Source organism: Marmota marmota, unplaced genomic scaffold (genome assembly GCF_001458135.2).
Source record: "Marmota marmota marmota unplaced genomic scaffold, marMar, whole genome shotgun sequence".
Lineage (NCBI taxonomy): Eukaryota > Metazoa > Chordata > Mammalia > Rodentia > Sciuridae > Marmota > Marmota marmota.
The window spans coordinates 22,664,614-22,675,501 of NW_025999900.1; the positions used below are offsets into that span (position 1 = coordinate 22,664,614).

At 37.7% G+C, this 10,888-nt stretch overlaps 1 protein-coding gene and 1 non-coding gene across 8 annotated transcripts in view; one reads left to right on the plus strand and one right to left on the minus strand.

Moving 5' to 3' along the window:
- Slc25a21 (solute carrier family 25 member 21) overlaps positions 1–10,888 on the plus strand; it is a 487,747-nt gene that overhangs the window by 198,987 nt on the left and 277,872 nt on the right. The window lies entirely within an intron of this gene.
- LOC125615433 lies at positions 5,659–5,765 on the minus strand. The gene has a single exon (XR_007346088.1). It is a non-coding gene; the product is annotated as a U6 spliceosomal RNA (small nuclear RNA).

Genomic DNA, 10,888 nt, shown 5'->3' on the forward strand with positions numbered 1-10,888 from the left:
TATAGGAACATTGTGTAAAAACCAAAGAAGAAAGTTTTCATTTATGGGAATGTGGGAGAACCACAAACACAAAGGAGAGAAAAATCTATTTTTCTGACCTTCTATAGTTCATGGCTGTGAATTATGAAGAATGAAAATGCAACTGATCTCCAGTTAATTGGTGACTTATATAGATCAATAACCCATGAAGCTTGTGGTTTTATTCTAAAATTAATCTACCACTCAAAAGGAAAAATCAAGTCTTCCTTGATAAGATTTGAGGTGCTGGCAGGTACATTTTGATGAGCATTATATTTAGATTGAACTAAGGAGTTATTTAGGAAAATAAGGATTCATGTGGAAGTTTCCTCCTACTGTCTAATTTAGAGGATTTTCATTCCCTGTGGAATTCCTTCAGGGGTTGCTGAAGGAGGTGTCAAGAAAGGAGGAAGTCAAGGGATAAAGTTCTGGTCCCTCCAACTCACAAACAGAAAGGCTCCTTGTAGAAACATTTGTTTTAGAATTTCATTAAAAGAAATTATTCTGCTGCCATGGTTTGCTAAGTTTTCTTTAAATTACCAAGTTCAAGAAAATCTTTCTCAGGACAGATGGTAGTTAGTTTGAATGTTGGGGAGCAGAACTTGAGTAAGCTGAGAGGTGTAAAAGTAATTCATAGAGCAAGATAGAAGCCAAGACTTTTCCTATGAGAAAAGCAAGGACATTCTTCAGGAAATGATAAGATGTTGACACTGATCCTTTGATCAGTTGGGACATTTGGTCAGAATATTCTGAATCTACTGCAGGACATGCAAGGGTTCTTCTTTGAGGTATCTGAGTTGAGTAAATGAGTGAACTCCATTGACCAACTCTTGTATTTACTCTAATTGACCTCCATGGAGCTTGGAGTTCCTTCCTCTATGCATCAAATGGTGGGAAGTTGTTGCAATGTACATGAACTATAAATCACTATGTTGATGGGAAACTCCCTCTAACACACACATTTTCTTTTTTTGGGGGGGGAACACTTTCTTGAAATATTTACTTGGGGGTAGCAAATGAATAGAAGAGCAGAGAAGCTACCTTGAAAATGGGGAGTAAGCATTTGGTCATGACTGTGGCTGTGATACTCCTGCAGGTGATGCTTATGAATCCCCATTGTCTGCCAGCCTCCACATCTTTATGTTTTAGGTGATTCTTATCTCAGACTCAAAGCATATTCACAAATTGTCATCAGATGGGTAGGGCTGTCTTATAGATTGTAATTTATTTTTAAATTTCTTAATCATAATTTAATGAGAATCTATTGGGATGAGAGAGAAGATAATAAACCCAGAAAGAAAATATTTCTACTCAAATGTACTCCAGGAAATATTGGACTTGTTCCAGAGTATTCTACTTTTATTTCTACTAGGAACAAATAGGAATGCTAAAGCTCTTATGTGGAAAATATGTCTATATATAGTTTGTATGTATTTATATGCTGAAAACAAAATGAGACTATTCAAGGAATGTTTGGAATTATAGAATTCTCTGTAAATATCAGTATCTCATGAAATCTTAGTCTTTTGTTAAAAGTTGAGAAATTTAAGTGACTATGGAAAATTCTTAAAAATAATAACAATAACAGTAATTTTATTCTTAAGCTATCAAAAAATTCATGACCACAATTCTCTAATCTCATTGAGAGGAAACATTAAAAAAAAAACAAAAGCAAAACCCATGGCCAGAGACTAAATTTAATGGAGTGGGAAAGATGGACAATAACTGTGGAATTGCAAATTAATTATGTTTACATGAAAAATCATGGTAATTATGATATGAAATGTGATGCCCTTTGATTACAGCAAAACTCTGTTCTATAGATCAGGATCAAAAGGGAGAATTTTTAATTTTCCTTCAATTTGGTCAATTCTGGAGATTTCAAGAGGGAAGCAAAGCTAACAGATATTTATGAAAAGAATCAAATTAGCATATGCACTAAGCAATAGGTCTGTGTCTTTTGAATAACTACAAACATTTAAAACTGACCATGAAGTAGATAATTGGAAGACAAAATCAGAGCTCAAGTAAAACCATTTCTTCAGTAATTTTGAAAAGTCTATTTATAAAATACACATGGATAGAAAAAAACTATACTAATAAATCAGAACTAAATGATGCAATAAAAATAAAAATTATTATCCTCCCCAATCAAAAGTAAGCTTATAATTCTGATTTAATAAAGCTGAATATGTGTGTTCACATTGGACAGCTTATCATCTTAAAATGTACAACTAAATTATAGTTCTGGATTATCACAGTGATCAAAATTATGTTATTCGACTGCAGGAACTGATTCTACTTATTTTTATAGTCACTTTTGCTTATTCCTGAATGTATTGTTAGAGTGTTGACAGGCTACCAGTAATGTTACTTTGTCCTTTTACTGCACCTCTCACAAGAGGATCTTTAAGAGCTTTACTCACATTAGTGTGTTATTCCCAGGATTATTCTTCCTGTTTTATAACTGAGGAAACTACTTCCCATGGATATAAGTAACTTGTTCAAAGACTGCAAACCAGCTCTCTAATGTTGCTACAAAGGCTCTCCTGATTCCAGGGCTTGACCATTCCACCCTCGAGATTAGCACTTGAAGGAGGCACTCTGTGATGGCTCTCACCCAGAGAATGGTTCTGTGCACCACATTAAATTAAGATTTTGTGAACATACACAAGACATACGTTTCAATGTCCATAAAGAAAGTGTTTACAGAGCAAAAAAAAAAAAACAACATAAATATAGAGAAAAATGAGTAACCCCCTGCATAGAAAGGTTGCCAGACATTTCATCTGCATTGGCTTACACTTAATATTATAAACAAGCTGTTGATTCACAAATGAGGTTGCATAGACTTAGAAATATTTTATTGGTATTTGATTTCAGTCCATGACAAGTAGTGTTTATTAGAAAGTAATAAATCTGTATTCATTAAAATAATTATTTACTCATTTTGGTTTTTCATGGATTCAGACTAGGAATATGTATGTATGCATAAGAGTCTTGGGAAAGGAAGGCATTAAATAACTCTTATAAATATGGCATAAATGCAGTTTTGAAAAGAGGTTTCAAAGGACACATGGAGAAGAACCTTGTGGAACAGTGAAAACAGCAAAGTCATAGACAGAAGATGCCATTCTTCCCCTACCATTTGCAGCCTCTACTTCAGTTAGCAACTTTCTTCATAAATGAAAATACAGTGTTCTACTAATTAATACTTTGGATAGTATAGGGCAGTGAGGGGTCACCTGTGTGCTCCTGACATTCTTCAAGCAGGCTTATAAAGTTAGAGCAGGACTGGCCTGACTCTGAATAAGGGTAGATGCATTTTGTTGCATAAACCTTTAGTACTTCATTTTGTAGGCAAGGTTAACTTCCTGCAGCAAAGCATCACAATGTGCCTTCTACCCAGAGAGTTTACAATACCAGGCAGAATGCCCTTATGCTCATATATGTTGACCTGTCTATTTTGGTCCCAACCCCATCCATGGTCTGTATTCCTTTGTGATGAAGGCAGACAGAGCCATTATAATCCCTACATGAATGATCTATTATTTTTAAAGATAATTTTTCCCATTACTCTGTCAGCCATAAATACCTATTTTGCTAGCATGCTGTTTAGAATCACCATAATCTGGATATTTTATACCCTCTGTTTACATGTTCTAAGCAGTGGTTTTGCATGACTTTGGGGAATAAAACAGCAGAAGGGGGGATATTTTAAAGATAGAATAAGCTTAATGGCTTTTTCATTTATTATTTCTTTAACCTCTTTAGTATACTATGTGGAGATATGTATTAAGCTTTTGAGGAAAGGGGTGCTATTTTGTAACCAAAAGAAAGTGGAAAATATTTCTGGAACATTTTGACTTTCTTTCAACCTCTTTAGTGACTCAAAAAATATGGAATAATAAAATAAAAGTTCAAAAACTGCCAACTCAGGTCTCACAATAACTTTCCTGACAAAAACTAAAATTAATACTGTTCATATTAACAGTTATACTCTACTATCAAAAGGAAAGTTCTGAGTCAGAACATCATATCTCCTACTTCTACTTCTAATTCTAGAATCAAGTAAAACATTAAAATTATAAATTAAGTGATTTCATTGAGTTTGGTATGTCTAACCCTTAAAAGAGACCATTATCCTACGAGGTAAGAAAAGTTGGTTAGTTGTATAGCATTTTATTATCTCTAATCAAATTGGAGAATAATTTACTTCCTTTTCCAGACACTTCTGAAACAGAAAAAATGTGATATTGTTTGCTTTGAAAGCATTATTCTAATGAATAGCATGAAGCCTAGTAGATGGAAACAGGGATATTAACAATAATAATTGATATGTTAGGAAATGGTTAGGAAATTGATAGATTAGAGAAAGGATGAGTGGTAGGAGATAGTAAAGGCAGTGAGCCACTTTGGAAGCTGTCACAATTGTCCAGAGAAACAATGAGAGGAGCTCAGACTGGGGTTGTGGAGATGGAATTGTAATACTTCCAGTAGCCAACATGGCTCATAGCCTGGCCCGGTATTATAAAACCTGGAGGAGGCTGTCACCAGTGCTCTAGCTCCTGCTATGTTTAAAGAGTTTAGATAGAGTCAGGGTTCAGGGAATACTTCTTATCTCCCTGGTACTGGGGAGGGGATGGTGTGTCTCTTTATATCTGATGTAGTATTCATGTGCAAGGAACATTTATAAGACACTGATTAATAACTCTGGAATGTCCTGCATTTCCTTTGCTTCTCCCCAAAATACATCAGAGCTTTGGGTGTCAGCTGGAGAGCCCGACTTCAAGTTACTCCTCACCAGCAATAGAACATGGATGGTGGGAAAGGGTATGTCCCCAGAGCTAGTGAGATAAGATTGAGGCTAAGGACAGTCAAGGAGACAATACCAGGCCTGGAACCAAAGGGACAAGTCACTCTTGGGACCATCCTCTTTTACAAGATCTTCTAAGTCCTGTATAATAGTGACCATTTTCTTAGCAAGTCTCAGAGCAATGTTTCTTAAAGTGTGTAGTCCATAGATGTCCTTTATGGAAAAACACCTGGGGACATTTGCTAAAGGTACAGGTGCCTAGTTCTCTTACCATGTCAACAGCATTATTGATGTCAGAATTCCATCTGAGGATTAGGTTGTTGTGCTCTATATTGTGTGGACTTCCCCTTTTCTGGTTATTGGCAAAAAGCAAGAGTTACATCTAATGAGCATGGCTCCATGTTTGGGGTGGCTGGAGAGCAGACTCACCATGTCTGTTTAGATAGGTGTTCCCACGGTCTTTCTTGCTTGTTTTGGCTATGACTGTGTTTGGTGCTGCTGAGCAGAGCTGTGCATATAACTGCAGTTCACAGCTGTACTTTTCTCACTCGAGTGGCATTTTCTGTAAAGGTGCAGGCCAGAGAAGAAATTAAGGAATGATCATAGGACCACACATGGGAAAAGTGATTCTGAGTATTAGGAAAGGAAAAGACTGAGGTGGCAGCCTGGGGCAAGGAGAATAACAACAAAAGAGATAGCAAGAGGATGGCCTCAAAACAGACTACAGGATAAAATAGAACATTTTTATGATAATAGCTCTTGAGAAATCTAAAGAATTATTAAATACAAATCTTATTGTGATTTGAAAAACACTTGAATTTTTTTTTAATATGGAACGCTTCATGAATTTGCGTGTCATCCTTGCGCAGGGGCCATGCTAATCTTCTCTGTATGGTTCGAATTTTAGTATATGTGCTGCCAAAGCGAGCACAAAACACTGGAATTTAGTATTTTTTTTAACCTACCTATTCTTTCTACCTCATCTTTCTCTCTACCCATACCACTGGCTTCATATGGAAAACTAGTTCTCAGTTGAAAACAAAATTTTCTCAATACTATCTTGTTTTCCATTATTATCCTAGAAATTCTGAATAACCTTTCAGTCACAAATACGCATTTATGTGAGGTTAAGTGGTAAAACTAATGACATGAAAATGATATAATTGGATAGGAATAGGATTCCTGAGACTAAAAACAGGGATGACACAAATTTTCCAGTGAAAATAAACAGCCATATTTTGGATTAAAGGTTTACAATTATTTTTAACAAATTACAATTTTCTAATAATTTTTTTAAAGTAGGTACATTTCATGGACCTTTCTACCATAGGCTTTTATGGATTTTAAACCTAGCTCATCTAATTCATTGTTCAGAATGTTCCCACAAAGAAGCAGAGAGTGTATTGTCTTAATTGGATAGGTGGGAGATCTAACAATTACAAAACTAAGGTGATCTTCTATACAGGATGTGATCAGCAAGTGCCTGCAGGAAGATTCCAGCCCATATCTTCTGGATCCAAGTTCAATGACTTTTACTCTAATGTTCTGCTTTTTATTTTACCTTAATGTTTCAGAAGAAGGTAGACATTCAAACTACTTCTTGGTCACTGATTACTAAACGATTAGGAACATCCATCATGTGTTAGTCTGTTTGCTCGGAACTGACAGAGAGGAATTGCAGTCTAAATTATGGGATCTAGATTCAGAAAATTCAAAGATCTGAAAGTCAAGTTAGCAAAAACTGTTAGCCTTTCTTTCATCTTTTTCTATAGGTATCTCAGACCACTTGGTGATTTCAGACAATGTCCTTCCTTCCCCATTTCTTTGACTGCTCTAAGAGTCTTCAGGCTCTAGAAAAATTAGCAGACTGAGCATGCTCAGGTTCAAAGACCTTATTTCTTGGGCTGTGAAAGCAGGTGAAGCATTGCCCCTCCAACTGTAGTCAGTGGGGGAATACAAGAGATTGGACTATTTAAAGATGTTTCTCAGGGTTTACTTTTAGTACAATAGAAAGGAGACTATTCTGATTTAAATGAGTAGGATCAGACACAAAGGGCTGAGGATCTAGCAATCTAAACAGTCAGTTCCACCTGTCTTGACTCCATCAGGGGGTTTCCTCCAGGAAACTTAAGAAGGGAAGAGTGATGGGGGAGGGCAGAGGAGGAGTAAGTGAATCAGTTGTTCTCAGTCTATGTGTTGGGAAAGAATGGGGCACGTCTGGAGAAATCTAGGGCAGCAACACCTACTGAAAGCAAAAGTGGCCTTGGATTCATGCTGCATATTCTGGACTTGCTCATAAGACATTTTAACTGAGAGTCAAAGCAACCACAAGAAGCACATAACAGTGTTTTCTTCATTCCATGCTTTTTTATGGTAGAAACACTTATTTATTGGACAGCTAAAAGGTGAGTATAAGAATTTGTGGAATCAATATCCACAATCTAACAAGACAGTTTAAACAAACAGACCTTTAAAAGTATGTTAATATACCAGCTGTTTGCTGAACACATTTTTGGAACATGGTCTTGTTTCTAGAGGTTCCATTTGGGTGGGTTTGATTCTGTCCACTCTGTTCTGATTCATTTATTTGGCTGCCTCATGTAAGTTTTTGACAAGCAAGGTCATCTTACTCAGGTATCCTCCTCCCTTCTGGCTCTTTTTCATATGCATATATGTGTATATCTGCACACACATATGTGAACCACCATTACATGGGATGAGGTTGCCCATCTCCCATGTCTGGGTAAGGCCTCAACACCCTGGTGATAAGGCTAGTTCCCACAAGGAACAGTTGACAAATTTTAATATCTCTGTGACATCAGAAACCTTTCCCCCTGAACTAATGCTTGTGTGTTAGCTACAGTGACCATAATGAAACACATATCTACAGTAAGAAGATTCCTTAAAGGAAAATTTTCTTTTCACCTTATTTTTTATGTGAAATAATAAAACACTGATTACATGGGACAAAACATGAACTGAATGTTGTTGGAGCTGTAGTTGTCTGTGTTTCTCAGTGAGTGTTGTCACCTTTGAAGGACCCAGAGAATTGTGCGTGGTTACCTCTTGGTGATATATGACACACATCATAAGTGATGTGATATAATAGAGAAAATTGTAGGCCTTTTGGTGGTTTGGTTGTCTGGGAAAATGCACCTGGAAATGTTCAAGGTGAAATACCCTCAGTAATTGTATGTGTTATATATATATGCCTAATGGCTAAGTTAAACAACAACAACAACAAAAAAGCCTTTAGAAACAATCATTAATATGAAGAGAGAACCTACAGTGTGAGAGAATATCTTTACTACACACACATTAGATAGAGCACTAATTTCTAAGATACATTAAGAACTCAAAAAACTTAACACCAAATAAATAAATAACCTAATCAATAAATAGGCTAAAGAACCGAATAGACACTTCTCAGGAGAAGATATACAGTTGGTCAACAAATATGTGAAAAAATGTTCAACTTCCCTAGTAATTAGAGAAATGCAAATCAAAGCTACTCTAAGATTTCATCTCACTCCAGTCAAAATGACAATTATCAAGAATACAAATAATATTAAGTGTTGGTCAGGATGTGGGGGGAAAAGGTACATTCATACGTTGCTGGTGGCACTGCAAATTGGTACAACCACTCTGGAAAGCGGTATGGAGATTATTTAGAAAACTTGGAATGGAACCACCATTTGACCCAGCTATCCCACTATCCTGAAGGACTTAAAATCAGCATACTATAGTAACAGCCACATCAATATTCATAGCAGCTCATTCACAACAGCTAAAGTGTAGAAGCAACCTAGATGCTCTTCAATAAATAAATGGATAAAGAAACTGTGGTATATATACACAATGAAATATTACTTGACATTAAAAGAGAATAAAATTATGGCATTTGCAGGTAAATGGATGGAGTTGGAAAATATTATGCTAAGTGAAGTAAGCCAATCCTCAAAAACCATAGGCTGAATGTTCTCTCTGATAAATGGAGGCTGATCCATAATGGGAGGTGGATGGGAAGAATGGAGGAACTTTGGGCAAAGTGGAGGGTGGGAGGGGATGGGGGATGGGGATAAAAAGATGGTGGAATGAGATAGACACCATTACCCTAAGTACATGCATGACTGCACATATGGTGCGACTCTACATCATGTACTATCAGAGATGAAAAATTGTGCTCCATTTGTGTACAGTGAATCAAAGAGCATTCTGTCATCACATATAAATGATTAGAACAAATTTTTTAAAAAAGACTTTAAAAATAATATCTGAAGATATTCTTCCTTTATTCCCTGCTAGCATACAACCCAACAATGTCCTGTGTTATATAAGTTCAAATTAATCAAAAGTATATTTGACCACTGCCAATGGAAACATTAAACTTTTGCATAGAGTTCCCTGAAGAGACAGGTGTGTGTGTGTTTCAAATAATGAACCATAAGCAAAATTCTGTATATATAAATATCATAGTAAGACAAATCTGTAAAATAAAACCATCTTCATGATCTGGCCAGAGTCTATACTAATGCCAGTTGTTAAGTGGACATATGAATTTCTTTGGAAAATAAATCATTTAGCAGGCACTTTGTTTCCCATCAGAGATATTGTTTCCATGCCTCATTTATACCAGCAGTTGCATTTGAAATTCTAATCAGAGTTAAATGTCATTCAGGCAATGTGATTTATGTCCCTTATTTTGGAGTTCTATGTCCTTTTGGTTGTGGTTGATGAAAGATGCTTTCTGACTTGATGTTTATCTGGGGCAGCAACCCTAAGGTCATTGTACTGGGGAGCAGGAAGGATCCATAAACATCACCTGTAGTAGCCCACCCCACTTTCATCTCACCTATACTATCAATGAGGAAATTAAAACCCAAAGAGGTGGATTCTCTTATCTAAGGTCACAAAATACATTAATGAGTAAGCCAAGATCAGAATTCAGGGTTCTTGCTGTGGTCAGCCTGTTTCAACACTAGTATCAGCTTCAATACCTTCTCTACGCATCCTAGTGAAAACTGAAGAAGGAACCTTTTGCTCCCTAGTCTCCCTGAGTCTGTTATGTCCTCTGAATCTTTGCTAGCATGAGCATGGTCTCTGAATGAGGATGAAACCAGAAGTGAGAGTTGAAAGGAACTGAAGGAGATAATGACTATGGATGAATATCCTGTGCCTCTGAAATAATAAGATATGTTTTCTTTTATGACTCACAAAGTTTCTCTGATAGCCATTTCAAAGATAAGGGCCAAAAATGCTCTGAGCAACAGACAAAAATCTCAATTCAGGCTTTCTGTGTGGTGCTATTGAAAATCAATATAAATTTGAATAAAAATTCTGAGTTTTTTTTTCTAATTGTATGCATAGAGATGAATAAACTTGGGGTACCTAAGAATTTTATATTTTTAAAAATTAGTTATACATTCTGTTTATATCTCCATGGCCAACCCACATGACGTAATGTATACATGATGCTATTTCTTTTCTGCCTGTGTGGTGGTCACGTGACCCCAATTGGAGTGGGGGCAGAGCGGAACCGCCACCCGTGCCCGCAGGGTGAACAGACCTGTGACCAACCTGCAGATCAGGCCCAGGGGTCCGCAGGCGTGGTAGGAGGGGCAGGGCAGATCCGCCACCTGCACCTCCAAGGTAGGCAGACCTGCAACAGACCGGCGGATCAGGCCCAGGAGCCTGCCGTCGTGGTACACACACCACCCTAAGTGGAGTAGGGGCAGAGCAGAGTCGCCGCCCGTGCCAGGAACAGGCCCAGCGTCCTGCAGGCGGGGTAGTCACGACACCCCAATTGGAGTAGGGGCAGAGCAGAGCCACCACCCGTGCCCGAAAGGTGGGCAGATCTGCGACCGACCAGCAGGGACAGGCCCAGTGGCCTGCCGGTACGACAGACACGTCACCCCATTTGGAGTAGGGGCAGAGTAGAGCCGCCGCCCGCGCCTGCAGGGTAGGCAAACCTGCAACCGACCGGCGGATCAGGCCCGGTGGCCTGCCAGCGTGGTACACTCGTCACCCCAATTGGAGTAGGGGCAGAACAGAGCC